The sequence below is a fragment of the Oncorhynchus clarkii genome, unplaced genomic scaffold, assembly GCF_045791955.1.
Source record: "Oncorhynchus clarkii lewisi isolate Uvic-CL-2024 unplaced genomic scaffold, UVic_Ocla_1.0 unplaced_contig_3415_pilon_pilon, whole genome shotgun sequence".
Lineage (NCBI taxonomy): Eukaryota > Metazoa > Chordata > Actinopteri > Salmoniformes > Salmonidae > Oncorhynchus > Oncorhynchus clarkii.
In genome coordinates this window covers 1187-20214 of record NW_027260821.1, presented here as the reverse complement: position 1 = coordinate 20214, position 19028 = coordinate 1187, and the positions used below count along the sequence as shown (strand labels likewise).

At 41.9% G+C, this 19028-nt stretch overlaps 1 pseudogene; it reads right to left on the bottom strand.

The window, feature by feature from the left end:
* Positions 1-10541: 10541 nt before the first annotated feature.
* LOC139401808 (protein ANKUB1-like) lies at positions 10542-17268 on the bottom strand (annotated as a pseudogene).
* Between the last annotated feature and the right edge of the window lie 1760 nt (positions 17269-19028).

Here is a 19028-nt window from a genome sequence, read left to right as displayed (position 1 = left end):
TTGTGCATGCACGCTGTTAACGGTCATATCCGTCTTGCTAGCTAATTTAGCTAGCTCATCAACCAGTATTTTATTCGCTTTTTCTGCACGATAGCACTTATTAAAGCCTTGAAACTCATGGGGACCTCACTGTTACCACGGGTCATCGAGCTAGCCCTTATTTGGCAGCAGGGTTGCATCGGTTTCCACTGGATTTGACAGCTTGTTAGGCTGGCTAGCTAGGTAGCTAATTCACTAACACGAACTGTTTATCACGTAGCAGCCTATGCTGACTAGCATCGCTAGCAACTAGCTAACATGGATAAAGTCTAGTCGTGGGTCCACAAAATCAAACAAATGGTACTGAACTGATGACAAAATCATGTTTCGAAATTGTAGTAGCTATTTATGTTGTTGTTGTTGTTTAATGACATTGCGAATATCATATTTTTTGTCATTTAACTACCGGTATGTATTTAATCCGGTTTCGGCATGAGAAAAGTATTAATCGCAAATTCCAGCACTAACGGATACCGGGAAAAAGAAATATGAGAACCGGTCACGAATGCGGAGCCACGCCCTAAAATAACATGTGACCACAAGGCGTTTGTGACGCATTCATGCGTTCCAATTTTGTCATAATTGTCTGTAGGTTCTAAATTGCTTATGAGCTTGGCTGCCCTTCAGAAAGTAGCTGATTCTTGTACTTTACAGCTGTATTTTCCTACAGTTACTAATAATACTAGCAACAAAACAGATTTCATTCCTTAAAATGATATTGCCAGATGGAAGAAAATAATAAGGTAGGCCTAAACTGTAATAAGATATACCTTAAAGACTGCTTGTGTTTAATCCTGAATCCAGTTGCCCCTCTTGTACTGGGATAAAACAATAGGCAAGCCATGAACCTTATGGAGGAGTACATGTGTTTTGTAGACACACCTGGGTTCTAGAATGGCTGAGGTAAACATTTTAGGAAAGCCTGGGTTTTTAATATCGAAGTCATTCTAAGGGGTAGGTTTGACAAAGCAAATGAGTGAGTGAGTCTTTGACATGAAGACAGTGGTTAGATTCTGCCATTGGGACTGCTCTGATGTTTCCATTCTCTCCTGGTTATGACCATAGAGCCTTGTCCCAGTCTCTAGACCTGCCTGTCTGTGTGATGGATGACCACCTGACCTCTGAAGCTGTCAATGAGATGGTAAGTTGACCTTGTCATTTCATATTACAACATTAATCCAATAAAATGTTATAGTGATGCTATCATTGGCAATGTTGACGTACCACAACCATCTCTGTTGTGTTGCAGTTGTTTAATTGGCCCAACGTTGCCAATGCTCCTCCACTCTTTAACATTTAATAATCATTTCAGTATGATATTTGTTGTATATTAAGTTTGATTATTTGCAATATAATTACATTTCTACCAGGAGCAGAGCAATTCTACCAGGAGCAGAGCAACCTCAGTGATGGAAACCACAGAAGAGGGAAAGCTCAACAATGTGGAACATCTGACACTTATGGACTTCCTTCAAAACCTAACTGAGAAGTATGTTCTGTTTTCTTTGGTACTATCACACCTTCAAGGAAATAGGATCAAATTAGAAACTGATCAATCGGAAAAAAATGTTCAGTGCTAGAAAAGTTGTCACATTGCAATTTTGCCAAAACAACTGACACAAAGCAAGTATAACTTCACGATCAGGCAAATAATTAAATAAAAACTATTCTGCCACGCATCCTGATATGACAACATTTATAACAATATTGTTTTCAGGCAATGGAGGGGGATTCGTGAGGGCATGTTTGACCCGGTAAGATCATGTTACTGACAATTTAATCAGATTACCATGAAAACTCTGCCTAATGTTTAACCTTGTTCATAAGCTTTTGAAAGACGCACTATGCAACATTTTAAAACACTTCTTCTGTTTCTGGAATACAGCTGACAAAACAACAGCTTGCCGGCTTGTGTCTGAGGATTGTCCAGTTTTTATCGGACAAGCTGATGCAGATCATCATCCCAGGTCTTTACGAACTACTGGGCATCCAAGATGCTGCCTCTTCTCCATTGTCACAGAGATCTCTCACAGCGTCACTCACCAGTCTGTTAGACGATAAGGTTAACACCAAGTCCCGCGTGAGATTTACTGAGGCTGGTGTACCTAAGAGGCCAGGCAGTCGAAAGTCTTACAATAGCTTTCGCATCCCGACTCCCTACCCTTCCTCCAACTGTATGGAGCAGGAAGAGGAAGAAGTGCAGGAATCACAACTTAAGTTCAAGGAGATTTACCTGACTAAGGGCAGTCTGGGCAGTGGAAGCTACCTGCCCAAGGGGGCCATGAGGTATGTTCTTAAAGGGAAATTTAACAACTTCATATTCATCTCCAGCATCACCATATGTGAAAATTACACATTTCCATGCTTTGTAGTAAAAAAAATATAGAGGGACGTAACTGTTTCCAATAGTGCTGAGAAATTAGTGCTTTTTGAGGTTGGTTTGGTTTCCATTCAAATATTTAAAAAATAATCACGGTTTTGGATTTCAATACTTTTTTTAGACATTGAATGCACTATGGATTATGTGTGTTGAATGCTGTAACAACACATAATAAAACAATGAATACAAGTCCCATGATGGTAGTGACTGTCCATTACTGTTTATGACTTATCAACCATCATTTACTTTCTCATATAAAATATTTATTTGATGACTTTATTATTTCATTCCAAGTCATCAACTCATCTCTATAGAGCTGCTGCTTATCCTGTCTGACAAAATCACTATTTTAGTAGTTCTTCTAAGTAAATAAGACCTACTTTTATGACCGCTGAACACCAACTGTCAATCACTTAGATCATGTATTTCCAGGTAGAGGATCCTCGCAACGCAACTGCTTTTTATCTCTCTCATGCATTCTCTCGTCTCTCCGTCTCAGTTAATGAGGTTTCCGTATCTGCTCCACACAGAGTGGACAAGCAAGTGGGCGTGCAATGGATTATGGGAATTAATTGCCAATTTTCTGTGCTAAACTATGTAGAATATTGGCCTGTTGGAAACTACAACTCCCTACTACATTGCATAGTTCGTGCTTGATCTGATTTATCTCTACAGAAACTGAGCATCGAGCTCACAGAAGAAGAAAAAAATGCTATATGGAATTCAAATAATTGAGCCGACGTCGGTCAATTAGTTGTTTAAAAACCGAAAAATAACAAAAATGTTGGTTAAATGCTCAGCTCTAGATTCTAATGACATCATCAGTGTGCATCGTGTGATTTTAACCAATTATGAGTAGGCATTGCCTACTAATTGGTTGATGATGTCATAGAAAACACTTATCTTCCTCTTTCTTTTTTACTACAAAACATAGAAATGCCCGTTTTTCACATATGCTGATGTTGGGGTGGTGCTGGAGATGATGAATATGAAGTTGAAACATTTAGAAATTTCCTTTAACATTTCTTCAAACTGCCTTGTATTTATGATTGTCCTTGAAGTTATTAGAAGTTACAGTATTTGAAGTTTATAGCAATTTGGATTTTTGTAGAGGATAGATGTTGCCAGGATAGATAGATATCTACAGGCCAGTTTCAATACAAATGACTTATACAAAATACATTTTATTGGGCTTTAGAAATTAAGCAGTTAGGCTGACATCACACTAAGGTTTTTTCTCAGAGAAACAGCAGCGTTTTCCTCATTGTTTTCAATGGTGCAGATGTATTTGACACACTGAATGTGCATCACAGCCTTACATATTATTTGTTTGACTTTGATGATTTCTGCGTTTTTTTCCCCAAGGACTCTAACCTCTCTGTCTGATGTGCAGAAGAAAACAACCAACTCTGAGACGCTACAAGTCCTCTTAGGTGTCTCAGAGGACACCCTTGTCACCTGTGTGCAGGACAGCCTGCAAGGTTCTCTCTCCAAACTTGCATGCATGTCCAATTCTCCATCTGGAAGTGCAGGCTCTATGATGCTAACCCCTGCTGTAATGGCAGAGTTGGCTAAAGATGTCAAGTCGGCCTTATCAGTGGTCGTTAAGAGTGCCTCCGCAAGTCAAACCTCTCTAGTGACACCGGTAAGGGGAGACTCACAGACCAAGGTGACTGAGAGCATGGTGAGAGAGCTGGCTGTTAAACTTGAAAAAGTTGACCAAGAGAGCAAGAGTCTAACAGGGCAAGTCATGACCACCATCTCTGACACAATGGTGGCTTTTGTTGACGAGAACGAACACAATTTGCTGGAAGATCTGAAGGACAAGATCACGTTTTTGGCATCGCATGTTGGCTTCATTGAGGATCTTGATGCCCTGATAAGGAAATACGAGAGCAGCTACAATATTAGTGAATCTGGTTCCTCCTGCACGCTCACATCTAAGAGCATCCAAAAACTCTCTAGCCGGGAGTTTCAAACATCAGCAATACAAGCAGTGAGTGGAGTTCTTGACAAAAAAGTCAGTAGTTTGAGCTTTCCTAGTTCAGTCGTTCAGTCTGAGTTAACAGGTGCTGTATCAGGTCAAACATTGTCTGGCATTGTAAAGACAGAGTCAATTCACCCAGTGGGCTCAGCAGCGTCAGTAGTTGTTAAGACTTTCGTGTCAGATATGAAGTCCTTGGCTGAATCTGAAGAGAGTCCCCAACAGAAGAGTGCCTGGTCTGCTGCTGTTCACATTTACCACAGCATCCAAAACAACTTGAAAGATTATTTCGGCAAGCTTCAGCGATGTGCCTTAAAGAGCATTGTCACATCTGATGATAACATCACAAATGCTGAGTTTAAGGAGACAGTTCCACTTCCTTGCTTAAACATGAAATATAGGCCCAGTAAGAGTGAGCCTCAGTTGCCAGAGTCCACTGGTGCAGTTACTTTACAAAGAGGCCTAAGTGAGAGCTCAAAACTTCTTTGGGCAAAAAAAGAGTCAGAAGAAAGCAAGCTCCTTCTGACAACTTGCACCAAAGAAGTCATCTCAGAGCTTCTGGTCTTGTACAAGACTGAGATGTCAAAGGAGGACCCCCTGTACACTGTTGGAGAAAAAGGATCAGGCTTCTCTATTGAGAGAGAGAAATGTGTAGAGGGTGTTCTGGCTCAGCTTGGGGATATTGCCCATTCCAGGGCCTCGTCACCAATAGTATGTGAGTTCCCCTGTCAAATTGAGGACAGCAGAAGTAAGGCCACAGCTTCTTTGACCAGTCTGTTAGATTGTATTAGAAAACTCTCAAGTGAGGAATTTAAGAGAAATGCCACTCAAGCAGTGAGTGAGTTCCTAGTTAAAAAGTCCACCAGTAGCTTAACTAGTGCACAGCCTGCTTATTCTGTAGCATCCAGGTCTTGTTCCATTCAAAACCAGTACACATGGTCAAAGGATATTTGTGCGGATTCTGCTGCCTTTGGCATCATTGAAACATTTGTGGAAGACCTGCAGAGCTTGGCGCAACCTGCAGAAGTAGAGGAGAGAGAACCTGACCTCCAGGAAAATGCACAAAAGCTACAGAGCAGGATCTGGTCTGCTACCACTAGTTTATATAACAATATTAAGAAGACATTAAAGGACTTCATCATTCACCAGCGGAGGTCAGACATGCTGAGCAGAATGTCTAGTCATATACCCACAGAGGACTCTGGACATCTTGGGACTAAGGAGTACCTTGGTTTGGCAAGCCAGGACTTGAGGCAAGCTAGTAAGAGTGTGCCTCACTTGCACAGTTTGAACCTTGAAGTGGCTCTACACAGGGGTGTCAGCGAGAGTTCAAAACTTCTCTGGACTGAAACAGACGAGGCTCTACTGACCAATAGTACCAAAGAGGTCATTTCAACAATCTTGACCTCATGCGAGGATCAGGCATCAAATGCACCTTGCTTCTCCACAGTAGGAAAGAAAATATCTGATATGTCCCTTGAGGTCAACATGTTGGTAGGTGGTGTTCTGTCTCAGCTGAAGGACATCTCCTTGTCAAGGTCCCCAACACCATGTGAAGACATGTTTGAACGTCTCCAAGGTTCTCCTGAGCGAACCTCTCCAGTAAGTCTAGATTGCAGCACGGCTGCCTCCAAAGGCATTGCATCTTCCCACAGTCTTTCAACAAAGAGCCTCCAAAAACTCTCTAGTCATGAGTTCCAAACCAAAGCTGAGAAAGGAGTGAGTGAGGTCCTCTCTAGATCATTTAACATTGTGGAGGAAGGCACAACAGATAAGTACCTCCAGTCTGTATCTACATCCACCACATCTACTGATATTATACAAACCATGGTGAAAGACCAGCAGGAGCTCACCCAGACCACCCAATCATCTGACATGGTATCTGGAACCTCCCTGCTCACCACTGGACAGGTTTCTGAGAAAAGAATCTGGTCTGTTGCTCGTAACATCTACTACAGTCTGCAAAGTAAGATTACGGAGTTTCTCAGAAAAGATCTTCAAAGATCAGACACAACACTTGGTTCAATCCAAATCTTTACATATCAAAGCAGTCCTGCATCACAAAGAGCAAGTCTCGGCCATCTTGAGGTCAACCAGAGCAGTGTTACACCTGGTGTAAACGATGCCTGTGTGGACATTCCGCACAAATTACTACCTAAAACCACTGAGCTCTCAGGATCCATGCTGGAGGATATTGACACGATCCGTTGTAGGAGTGCTGACAGCCAAAATACAAGAAATACCTCTTCTTCACGCTCTTCCATCTCTCTAACACCTACTTCAAAATTAAGGCAGTCGAAATGGCACTTTGCTTTACCCGGGACTCCCATCCCCACTGAGTTTCCTGCTCAGATTGACTTTCCCATTGTTAGAAACACAATCATTGAGGACTTCTTTCACACAGAGGACTTACTTCCTGTAACCTTTGTGGACAAAGTCAGGCAAGCTGCTGGGGTGGTAGTGGACATTATGGTGGAAAGTGTTGAGAACACACAGGAAAATGGACAGGGTGCTTCACATCTTGACGACCTCCGATCTGCTGTTAGGAAATTGAGAAAAATCATTTCCACTTGGACCATCCACATTTTCAGTCATGAATTGGTGGATAAAGTGATAGCCCTTCAGGACAGCCACAGCACTCCACAGGTCTTAACATTGGAAGCAGCCAAAAGTGCTTCAGACTCCATTCTTTCAAGGCTGAAATGGGGAAAGGAACAATGTGCCATATCCAAGGAGCTCTCCTCTCAGCTTCTCCAGATATTTGCTGAAGAGACAGTGAAGTGCTTCCTGAGACAGTGGTCAGATGAGTATGAAAACATAAACTTTGATGTTTCAGTCCAGAACGATCCAAAGACTTCTACTTGCATGGTCATTCTTCAAATGATCACCAAAGCCACTGCTAAATGTTATTTTGAGTCCGCTACCAGCGTGGCCACCAGTGGCATTGTAGAAGGCGTGTTTGATTTGGAAAGGGATACCATCAGCAGTACTGGAGAGCAGGTCCTCACCTTCAATACAAAGGTATAGTACACATACATCTTTCATGAATAACACTGCTGTTGACCTTTTATGAGATATATGATTCTTTGTGTCATGGCATTGCACTGCTTCTTTGCAATTGATATGCTGTACTTTAAGATATCGAAAAATTTTCAGTTTGTTTTAATGTGCCTTTTCCCACCAACCAGGGTTCCAAGAAAGTTAGTAAGAACCTCTGTCCTCAAGAGTCTCTGGAGTACCAGCCTCAGAACATTTCCCCTACTGTGTACTTTACAGGTAAGCCCTGCTGCTGTTTAGGCTGCTGCTCAGTCAAGACTGAGACATTATCCCTTTACCATTCCACTAATTCATTTGGAAAGACATTGTACTCCTCTGAGTTGTTACCTATGACATACTGTACTGTGGGCTGGGTGGTAGCCTAGTGGGTTAAGAGGTTGGGCCAGTAACCGATAGGTTGCTGGTTCAGAATCCCTGAGTTCACGAGGCAAAATCTGTCAATGTGCTCTTGAGCAAGGCACTTCATCCTAATTGCTCCTTGTAAGTCTCTCTGGATAAGAGTGTCTGATAAATGAGTAAAAATGTAAATTGATGGCATGCTGGATGGTCTTTCGTTGCAGAGACGATGACAACATCTCATGGCTCCTTTTCTCCAGAGGGAATTTATGATATCGCATCGTCCTTCCCACTTGAAGAGAAGAGTCGCAAACCCTCCCTTTTCACCAGATTGTCTAGATCCATCACGAAAGGCTTTCTCAGCCCATTCAAATCTTCAAGAAAAACCAAATTATTTAAATAAATTCCTCATTATAACAACGAGAGCATTCATTTGTTCAGATGAGAATCTAATCGTATTGGTCACATACGCCGAAAACAACTGTGAGATGCTTTATTACGAGCCCATTCCCAACAATGCAGAGTTAAAAAGTAAGAATATATTTTCTAAATAGTAACACAATAACAAGGCTATATACAAGGAGTACCAGTACCGAGTCAATGTGCATGGGTGCGAGGTAGTTGAGGTAATACAGTATGTACATGTAGGTAAGGGTAAAAGTGACTAGGCAATCAGGATAGATAATAAACACAGTAGCAGCAGCTAGTGTGAAAGTCGGTCAGTGTCACAGTGAATGTGTGGGTAGAGTGTAGTGAGTGTGCATCGAGCCAATTCAAGAGAGTCAGTGGAAAACAATTAGAAAAATACATCAATAACAAAGGGGCAAATAGTGCAGGTGGCCATTTAATTAACGTTCAGCAGTCTGATGACTTGGGGGTAGAAGCTGTTCAGCAGTCTAATGACTTGGGGGTAGAAGCTGTTCAGCAGTCTAATGACTTGGGGGTAGAAGCTGTTCAGCAGTCTAATGACTTGGGGGTAGAAGCTGTTCAGCAGTCTAATGACTTGGGGGTAGAAGCTGTTCAGCAGTCTAATGACTTGGGGGTAGAAGCTGTTCAGCAGTCTAATGACTTGGGGGTAGAAGCTGTTCAGCAGTCTAATGACTTGGGGGTAGAAGCTGTTCAGCAGTCTAATGACTTGGGGGTAGAAGCTGTTCAGCAGTCTAATGACTTGGGGGTAGAAGCTGTTCAGCAGTCTAATGACTTGGGGGTAGAAGCTGTTAAGGAGCCTTTTGTCCCAGACTTGGTGCTCTCGTATCGCTTGCCGTGTGGTAGCAGAGTGAACAGTCTATGACTTGGGTGGTTGGAGCCTTTTGCCAATCATTTACATATCACTTATTTTATTTTTATTTGATTTGATGTCATATTGTAAACGTATATCTGTTTTGCTGAAAATATGATTTTGAAAACAATGAATGTCTACAAGTGCTTCATAAAACAGTTATATTTATTTTTGTATTTTCAAAACACAGCAAATAGCCAATCAAGTATCAACATAAGTGAAATGAAAGACAGATTTAATTTTCAGTGAATAATTGTCTTGTCCAGTGAGCAACTCAATGACAGCGATTCAAATGACATCATTAGATCACCTCCAAGAAGCATCTTCAACGTTCACCTGACAACCCATTGGATAAGACACATACACTAACCAAGTGTTTCTTACCTGTCAAGAAGGTTGAGATCAGAAGCTTCTTCAATACCCCAGAAATGGAAAGGCTTTGAGACAAAGACAATCAACTGTCCAGATAATGCACATACACTAACCCGGATGTTCTACTTGCCCCACTGAGTTACAGCAAAGTTATCATTTATGCATGGGTCCACGATCCACTCATAGCTCTCACAGCTATCTGACAGTTCTCAGAATACTAAGGAAGAAGTGTGTGATATTGGATTTGGTATCCTTCCCACTCCCAAGTGATTGGGAGTCCCATAGGATGCCGCATAATTGGCCCAGCGTCGTCCAGGTTTGGCCATCATTGTAAATAAGAATTTGTTCTTAACTGACTTGTCTAGTGAAATAAAGGTTAAATAAAAATAAACTATTTAAGCTGTCTGCTATGTTGCTGTGTAAATCCACACACTGCAGGGGAATGATGACACATGCTGTGCTAACACATCGTTACAGTAGTTGTCAGTTTTGTAACGTAAATAAAGAGTTTGTCAAATACTCTATGTGAAATACAGTATGTATTATTTTCCCATAATGCCATTATTTCATGTCTTGTGCTATTTTTAGCATTTTTCCCCCCCTTATGTATCAGGTGTATTATTTTGACACTGCACAGACTCATTTAAATGAGCAATAATGATCCACATCTTAATAAAAGAGTTTTAAGGCAGCAGTGTTCATACTGTATTTTACATTGATTTCAACCACTATATGTCTTCATCAGCAAGTGAGGATTTCTATGGATAAAAACTAGTGTTAAGTGTGGGGGGGGGGGGGGGGAGCCTCAATTAGACCCATGTCAAACACTTACAATCACGTACAGTACAACCACATTCAGTACAATCACATACAGCACAACCACATAGTCACATTCAGTCAACTAAATGATTCTAGAATAATAATAATTCCATTCACATTTGGCTACTACAAATAGCCAGTGAAATATGATACGTTTTTTGTTACTTGAGAATAGGAATGACTGAGAATCCACTGCCTGCCGTTGTAAACTTTCTGCACACAAATCAAACACAGTACTGACTATATCTATAAGCCTCATCCAAAGGAACGAAATTCTAAGTCGTCCGCATTGTTTCAGGCATCATCCGTTCCAAAGTCTCATCTTGTTCACTGTAAAAAAAAAAAAAAATAAGAGTTCCTTTTTGGACAATTCCAGGTTGTCCCTCCTTGTTTCAGTATGTTTAATCTGCCTAATGACCAGGATCCTGGTGTCTACCCAATGTGCTGAGCACTCCTCCTGGACAGAGTCCGCGCTACATTCAGCTGCTGCAACCATGGTCTCTGTGTGAAGGCACTGTTAGAGAGTCAATCAACCAGAACAAGGTTAGGAGACCAAATCTGTGTCCTAGCATTGTGAAATACTGTATATGTAATGGCCTCAATACATTAATGAAGCGCCCTTACATTCTATCCTCTCCCCATACTGAAACAACTTGTTAGGGTGAACCAATAAGACTGACACTATATACCTTCTAAGCATGATAGTTGGCTCATGATTTGTTTCAGGACTTGTTAGGGTAAACCTATAACAGCTTCTAACCCCAAGTCATAAGACTGCTGAACAATTAATCAAATGGCCACTGGACAAGTTCAAATGTTTTATTATTTGTTACTTTAGTTTATTGGGTAAATATTCTCTTAACTCTTCTTGAACTGCACTGTTTGTTAAGGGCTTGTAAGTAAAGTATTTCACGGAAAGATCTACACTTGTTGTATTCAGCGCATGTGACAAATAAAGTTTGAGTTGATTTGATTTGACTATGTACCTTCTAAGCATGATGGTTGGCTCATGATTTGTTTGTACTGAAATCTATTCAGGGAGGATAAGGGTATATCATAGGCAGTGATGAAGTGGTAAAACCTGGCCAAGGCCAAACAGTATATGGCGTTTTCTCTGGGTGTGCGGTCGCAGTGGAGAGAAAAGGCCTCCAGTGAGGTGGTGAGTATCTGGGCGGAGTTTGGCGAGGCAAACACAGGTCTGAGATTGGTGTCTCTGGAAATGGGCGGGAGCGGGACTCTGCTCCTCCATTGGTTGCTGTTCTGATCCCCACTCTCATCCTCCTCACATCCCTTCCCTCCACATTCCCTCTTCTTCTCTCTTTCATCCCTCGTGGCCACAGGGTGTTGCTTCGGTAGTTGAAGAGGTTTATCCTGGGATGCCAGGGCGCGGAGCGGGCAGGATACATGAGATGGGCAGTTGATGGGGGTCAAACTTTGAGAGGCTGTGGACATCACCCTGATACCCGCCTTGGCCTCACTCCTCCTGGGCTTGGAGGACATCTTGGGGAGGGTGAAGCCGTCCACCAGGACCGTGTCGCCCACCCTGTTCCTGAACAGAGCCCTGTTGAGGCCCATGCAGTGCCTGGATGCTGCCCTCCTCTGCCCCAGCCTCACCCAGCCCTTTATCTGGAGGTATGTCCGCATGGGCAGGGCCATACCTGGGAGGACCACCACAGAGCACAGCCTGGTGGCCAGGTGACTCACACACTCCCTGTGGCCGTACTGAAGGGCGATCCTCAGGGGGTCGCGACCCTGGGGATCCCGACAGGCAAGGGTCAGAACGCTGCTGGCGATAAAGAGTTTGAGGATGGTGAGCTGGCCGTGCTCGATGGAGGCGACAGCGGGACACTTGGCGACGTCGGGGTGGGCCGTCTGGTGGCACCACTCACGGTAAGGGTGAACCCCCACCGGCTCAATGACACGCACCCCCCTCTCCAGCAGCCAGCCGGCCAGGTCCAGGTGGCCCAGAGAAGCAGCGATGTAGAGTGCCACCCGGAGCTGGAACCTGGAATAATACAGAATCAATGTATTTATAACACGTTTCAAGTTTTTTTTGTCAAGTTCACAAGATACAGTGGGTTATAAAACAGTACAGTAAAATGCTTACTTGCAAGCTCTTTCCCACAATGCAGTATTAAATATCAGGGTAAGAGAAAAAACGTATGAAGGAAAAAAACACGAGAATATAAGCTATATACAGGGTCAGTACTATCATTGTAAGCTATATACAGGGTCAGTACTATCATTGTAAGCTATATACAGGGTCAGTACTATCATTGTAAGCTATATACAGGGTCAGTACTATCATTGTAAGCTATATACAGGGTCAGTACTATTATTGTAAGCTATATACAGGGTCAGTACTATCATTGTAAGCTATATACAGGGTAAGTAAGCTATATACAGGGTCAGTACTATCATTGTAAGCTATATACAGGGTCAGTACTATCATTGTAAGCTATATACAGGGTCAGTACTATCATTGTAAGCTATATACAGGGTCAGTACTATCATTGTAAGCTATATACAGGGTCAGTACTATCATTGTAAGCTATATACAGGGTCAGTACTATCATTGTAAGCTATATACAGGGTCAGTACTATCATTGTAAGCTATATACAGGGTCAGTACTATCATTGTAAGCTATATACAGGGTCAGTACTATCATTGTAAGCTATATACAGGGTCAGTACTATTATTGTAAGCTATATACAGGGTCAGTACTATCATATATACAGGGTCAGTACTATCATTGTAAGCTACATACAGGGTCAGTACCATTATTGTAAGCTACATACAGGGTCAGTACCATTATTGTAAGCTAGATACAGGGTCAGTACTATCATTGTAAGCTATATACAGGGTCAGTACTATCATTGTAAGCTATATACAGGGTCAGTACTATCATTGTAAGCTAGATACAGGGTCAGTACTATTATTGTAAGCTATATACAGGGTCAGTACTATCATTGTAAGCTAGATACAGGGTCAGTACTATTATTGTAAGCTATATACAGGGTCAGTACTATCATTGTAAGCTATATACAGGGTCAGTACTATTATTGTAAGCTAGATACAGGGTCAGTACTATCATTGTAAGCTAGATACAGGGTCAGTACTATTATTGTAAGCTATATACAGGGTCAGTACTATCATTGTAAGCTATATACAGGGTCAGTACTATCATTGTAAGCTATATACAGGGTCAGTACTATCATTGTAAGCTACATACAGGGTCAGTACCATTATTGTAAGCTACATACAGGGTCAGTACCATTATTGTAAGCTAGATACAGGGTCAGTACTATCATTGTAAGCTATATACAGGGTCAGTACCATCATTGTAAGCTATATACAGTAACTGCATTGTAAGCTATATACAGGGTCAGTACCATTATTGTAAGCTATATACAGGGCCAGTACCATTATTGTAAGCTATATACAGGGTCAGTACCATTATTGTAAGCTATATACAGGGTCAGTACCATTATTGTAAGCTATACAGGGCCAGTACCATTATTGTAAGCTATATACAGGGTCAGTACTATCATTGTAAGCTATATACAGGGTCAGTACCATCATTGTAAGCTATATACAGGGTCAGTACTATCATTGTAAGCTATATACAGGGTCAGTACCATCATTGTAAGCTATATACAGGGTCAGTACCATCATTGTAAGCTATATACAGGGTCAGTACTATCATTGTAAGCTATATACAGGGTCAGTACCATTATTGTAAGCTATATAAAGGTTCAGTACCATCACTGTTGATAGTAAGTCTATCATACAGTTCAGTGTGTAGATGTGTATTCTGACCTCCTCACAGGTCTCTCCCTAGACAGGTGTCGTTGGACGGTCAGTCTGTGTCCCAGGAAGCAGCCTCTGAGGAACTCCGCCCACCCATCCCAGGTGTCCAACCGTAGAGTAGCCCCTGGGAGACAGAGACACATGCAGGTTGTCCTCCTGGTTGCCATGAACCAAGAATGTGTTCCATACAGTCCATTTGTCTCTGTGTTACATCCATAAGGTGTTGAGCCAGAGGACCATTGATCTACTGCACAAGGAAGGCCATACCCAGGTCAATGGCGTAGTCGTGCAGCCGGTTGCAGTCGTAGAGTTGCAGGCCGGTGGGAGAGCTCAGTCTGAAGGAGCTGACGGGAAGCCCACACTGCTGGGACACCAGGGTCATGAGCCTGGCCACAGACGTACTCAGGAGAAACACAGTGCCCAAGACTGAGAGGGTCTCCCCCGTCACGGCACTGAACACACGCACCACCGGCTCCCGCTGAAGTATAAGACCATGGACATACAGTAAATTCACTTGTTTTACATAAATACCTATGTTGTGTTTATACACCGAGTAAACAAAACATTATGAACACCTGTTCTTTCCATGACAAAGACTGACCAGGTGAATCCAGGTGAAAGCTATGATCCCTTAATGATGTCACTTGTTAAATCCACTTCAGTGTAGATGAAGGGGAGCGGACAGGTTAAAGAAGGATTTTTAAGCCTTGAGACAATTGAGGCATAGATTGTGTATGTGTGCCATTCAGAGGGTGAATGGGCAAGACAAAATATTTAAGTGCCTTTGAACGGGGTAGTAGTTGCCAGGTGCACCGGTTTGTGTCAAGACCTGCAATGCTGCTGGGGTTTTTCACACTCAACAGTTTCCTGTGTGTATCATGAATGGTCCACCACCCAAAGAACATCCAGCCAACTTGGCACAACTGTTGGAAGCATTGGAGTCAACATGGGCCAGCATCCCTGGGGAACGCTTTCAAACACCTTGTAGAGTCCATGCCCCAACGAATTGAGGCTGTTCTGATGGCAAAAGGCGGGGTGCAACTCAATATTAGGAAGGTGTTTCTAATGTTTGGTACACTCAGTATATATAAGTTATGAGTCATATAATTACAGGGGTAAGATGAAGTGGCTCCTTTGCACTGATCTTAGGTCTGGTTTGTGTTTTTACTGCTAATGGTAAAGGTTAGGATTTGGTGAGAGTAAACTGATCCTAGATCTGTGCCCAAGGGCAATTTCTATCCAGAGACAAATCAAAGGTCCATGCTATTTAAACTTATAATCTACCACCATCTCGTGGCTCAAACTTGTAACAACATTTTCTAATTCATGTGCTGTACTGAGTTTTGTTCTATCACATTGAACACTAATCTGGGTGCAGATTAAATTGAACACTAATCTGGGTGAAAATTAAATTGAAGACTAATCTGGGTGCAGATTAAATTGTTAACAGGGTGAAATTATTATATTCTGAATAAAGGGCCTGTTAACAGAAATATTATGAATATGTATTTCAATGAACCCAAAGGGCCTCTTCTTCTCCTACAATACGGCCTGCTGTACTCTACTGTACTCTACTGTAGTCTGCTGTACTCTGCTGTGCTCTACTGTACTCTACTGTACTCTGCTGTACTCTGCTGTGCTCTACTGTACTCTACTGTACTCTACTGTACTCTGTCTGCTGTACTCTGCTGTGCTCTACTGTAGTCTGCTGTACTCTGCTGTGCTCTACTGTACTATACACCACTGGGTATACAGACTCTTCAGATACTGTTAGCGAACACCAGACTGAGGTCGAGGCGATTACATGGGGAAAAGGTTTATGACTGTAAGGGTGTTTGGTACAAAGGCAACACTACATCGGGCCACATTTCAGCTCTATCCCAGGTCAACCATACAATACTATAGATTTCCACTCTAGTCAACCAGCAAGAAGGAGAGACAGACAGAATGTCTGGCTTTGACTATGTCAATGATGGGATGTGTAAGTAAGGAGTAAGGAACACAAATAAACATTATTCTGATGGTTAAATTTGTACTTAGATACATAACCACTCTCCTCTGTTAGCAAATCTTCCACAGAACTTTGTGGAACAGAGTGAGTTCTGTCCCTGTCTGGCTCTGGACATGTACCCAGGGACCTCTGTACAACAACACTTCACACTCACGAAGCAGTGTTCTTACTAACCAATCACTCTACCATAACCATGGTCTCGGTATAAAGCAGTGTCCTTACTAACCAATCACTCTACCATAACCATGGTCTTGGTTGAGCAAGGGCAATATTACTTTAAGTCTCAAGCAGGGTGACCTCAACATACTATATATCACCATACTATATACCACCACACTATACAGTGGGGCAAAAAAGTATTTAGTCAGACACCAATTGTGCAAGTTCTCCCACTTAAAAAGATGAGAGAGGCCTGTAATTTTCATCATAGGTACACTTCAACTATGACAGACAAAATGAGAAAAAAAATTCCAGAAAAATCACATTGTAGGATTTTTAATGAATTTATTTGCAAATTATGGTGGAAAATAAGTATTTGGTACAAACTATTTTATTTTACCTTTAGGCAAGTCAGTTACAAATTCTGTATTAATGACACCTGTTTGAATGGGACCCCTGCCTGTTCAGGGGTACGACAGATTTGTACTGTGTCAGCTCGGGGGTTTGAACTTGCAACCTTCCGGTTACTAGTCCACCGCTACTATATAACCATACTATATAATCATACTATATAACCATACTATATAACCATACTATATATTACCACACTCTATATCACCATAATATATATAATGATACTATATAACCATATAACCATACTATATAACCATACTATTATAACCATATCACCACACTATATATACCACCATACTATATATATACCTATATAACACTATATCACCATACTATATATCACCACACTATATCTGAAACACTTTATGTTAATGATAGTATGAAGCTGTTTCAAGCAATAGCCAGCTCACTTTGATATGCATTTTCAAGCACGGGTAGAAACAGCTAGGTGTTCGGCTGGTACCTTCAGCAGGCAGCAGATGGCACTGCTAGGGGTGATGCCAACGTCTGTCAGGACCCAGCTGTCCCGAAGGATGGCACCAGCATAGCTCAGCTCCAGGAAGTGCCTCACCTGCTTGTCGTCTGACAGTTGCACGTGGAAGTAATCCTGCCAGAGGAAGAAGATTGGAAACACAAGGAGCCGTAATTGAGTGTCCCATACAATCAGAATGAGAGGGCTCAACACTGATGGAGCCGTAATGGAGGGTGTCCCACACAGACACCCATTATGGAGGGTGTTCCACCCAGACAGATGTCAATGTTTACCATGCAATAATTGTAAAAGTGTCCAATTGTGTACAATTAAGAAATAAGGCCCAAGGAGGTGTGGTATATGGCCAATATACCACGGCCAAGGGCTGTTCTTAGGCACAACGCAATGCGGAGGTATATTGGCCATATACCACAAACCCCCAAGGTGACTTCTTTTTTTTTTTTCAATTTAGTGGTATCCAATTGGTAGTTACAGTCTTGTCCCATTGCTACAAATCCCATTTGGACTTGGGTGCAAACATATAGAAGGTGCACACATGGGGAACATTTTTAGTAGCCTAGGGTCCGGGAAAGTGTTGGCCTTTTTAAAACCGCATTTCGTGCAATTCTACATAATTTTACATGACTGGAGACTTTGGCATTATCTTTTTTTAATCCGCACAAATGATCGAAATGGCAGGCTACTTTGACACTGACAAACTTAGTATCTGAGATCAATAAAAACGACCTTGTCTTGAATCCATCAATAGCCTATAGGCCTAGGTTTGTGGAGAAACATATAGTAGGCTACAATATGAGGAGGAAATTAGTCCTAAAAATGCTTTCCAGTTTCACTGACTCACCCAATGATGCGCAGCTCACTCGCTGGAGATTGTCGATGCGCTCGTGTCAAAAGCCTATCTCTCCCTCTCTCTGTTTTGTAAAACAATGTTTGGGAGTTGATCAAATATTTTGGTAGTCTACAGCATAGTCTTATCTTTTCAGCAAGAGTCATTGCTTTTCAACCTGTGTTTTCCCTCGATTGTATTTGAAATATTGCAAAAGGCCTGTTTTGTCTGCGTGCTGTTTTTTCACTGACAGATTTGCCTCGCGTTCCCGACTGTAGGCTATTCTTTGTTATTGGGCTACAATCCGCAGCTAGGCTATTTAAAAAAATAAGCTATTGGTCCTCTGTAGCTAAATTATAGGGCTTCTCATGACGTATTAGGCTATTCTGAATGATTTGATTTATTTCTGAACAGACAGCAGTAATTCCGTAACTTTAGAAAATTCCTCCAGAACCCTTCATGCAGCTATGATTCTATAAGGAAACAAATGATGAAGTGCAACTCTGGAGAGATGAGGGGGCAGGATAATTGACGAAGAGGCAACTCGAATGAACTTTGATCGCTTTTATTATAATTGTTACATAGCAAAAAGTGAAAATTATTTTTCATGGCACGAGAGGTACCGGATTCGGTAAAATAGGTTCCGGAACAAAACAGTCCAGAACGGAAAGGTGCCGGATCCTGTTCTGGCATGATCCTGCTCAAATTAAGCACTGATTTGAAGTAACTAGGCCTCTACCTGCTGAGTATAAAGATTATTAAATTAGATTCAGTGGGCTTGTCATTCACAGTACTGATGAAAAATTAAGTATATTTGATCTAAATGTGGATATACGAGGACATCTAGTGGTCACCGGATTTAAAAAAAAATCCATGCAAGCTATCTTTGCACTAGCATGCGATGCCATATATTTGACGCAGGTATTTATTATTCAACATGTATTGTCATTGACTGGAACAAAATATAATTGTATGAGCTATGTCTCTGTGTCCCGGCGTTGTTGTACCCCTCTACTATCTGGCTTGGTGGGGCGATCTCGTTCTGCAT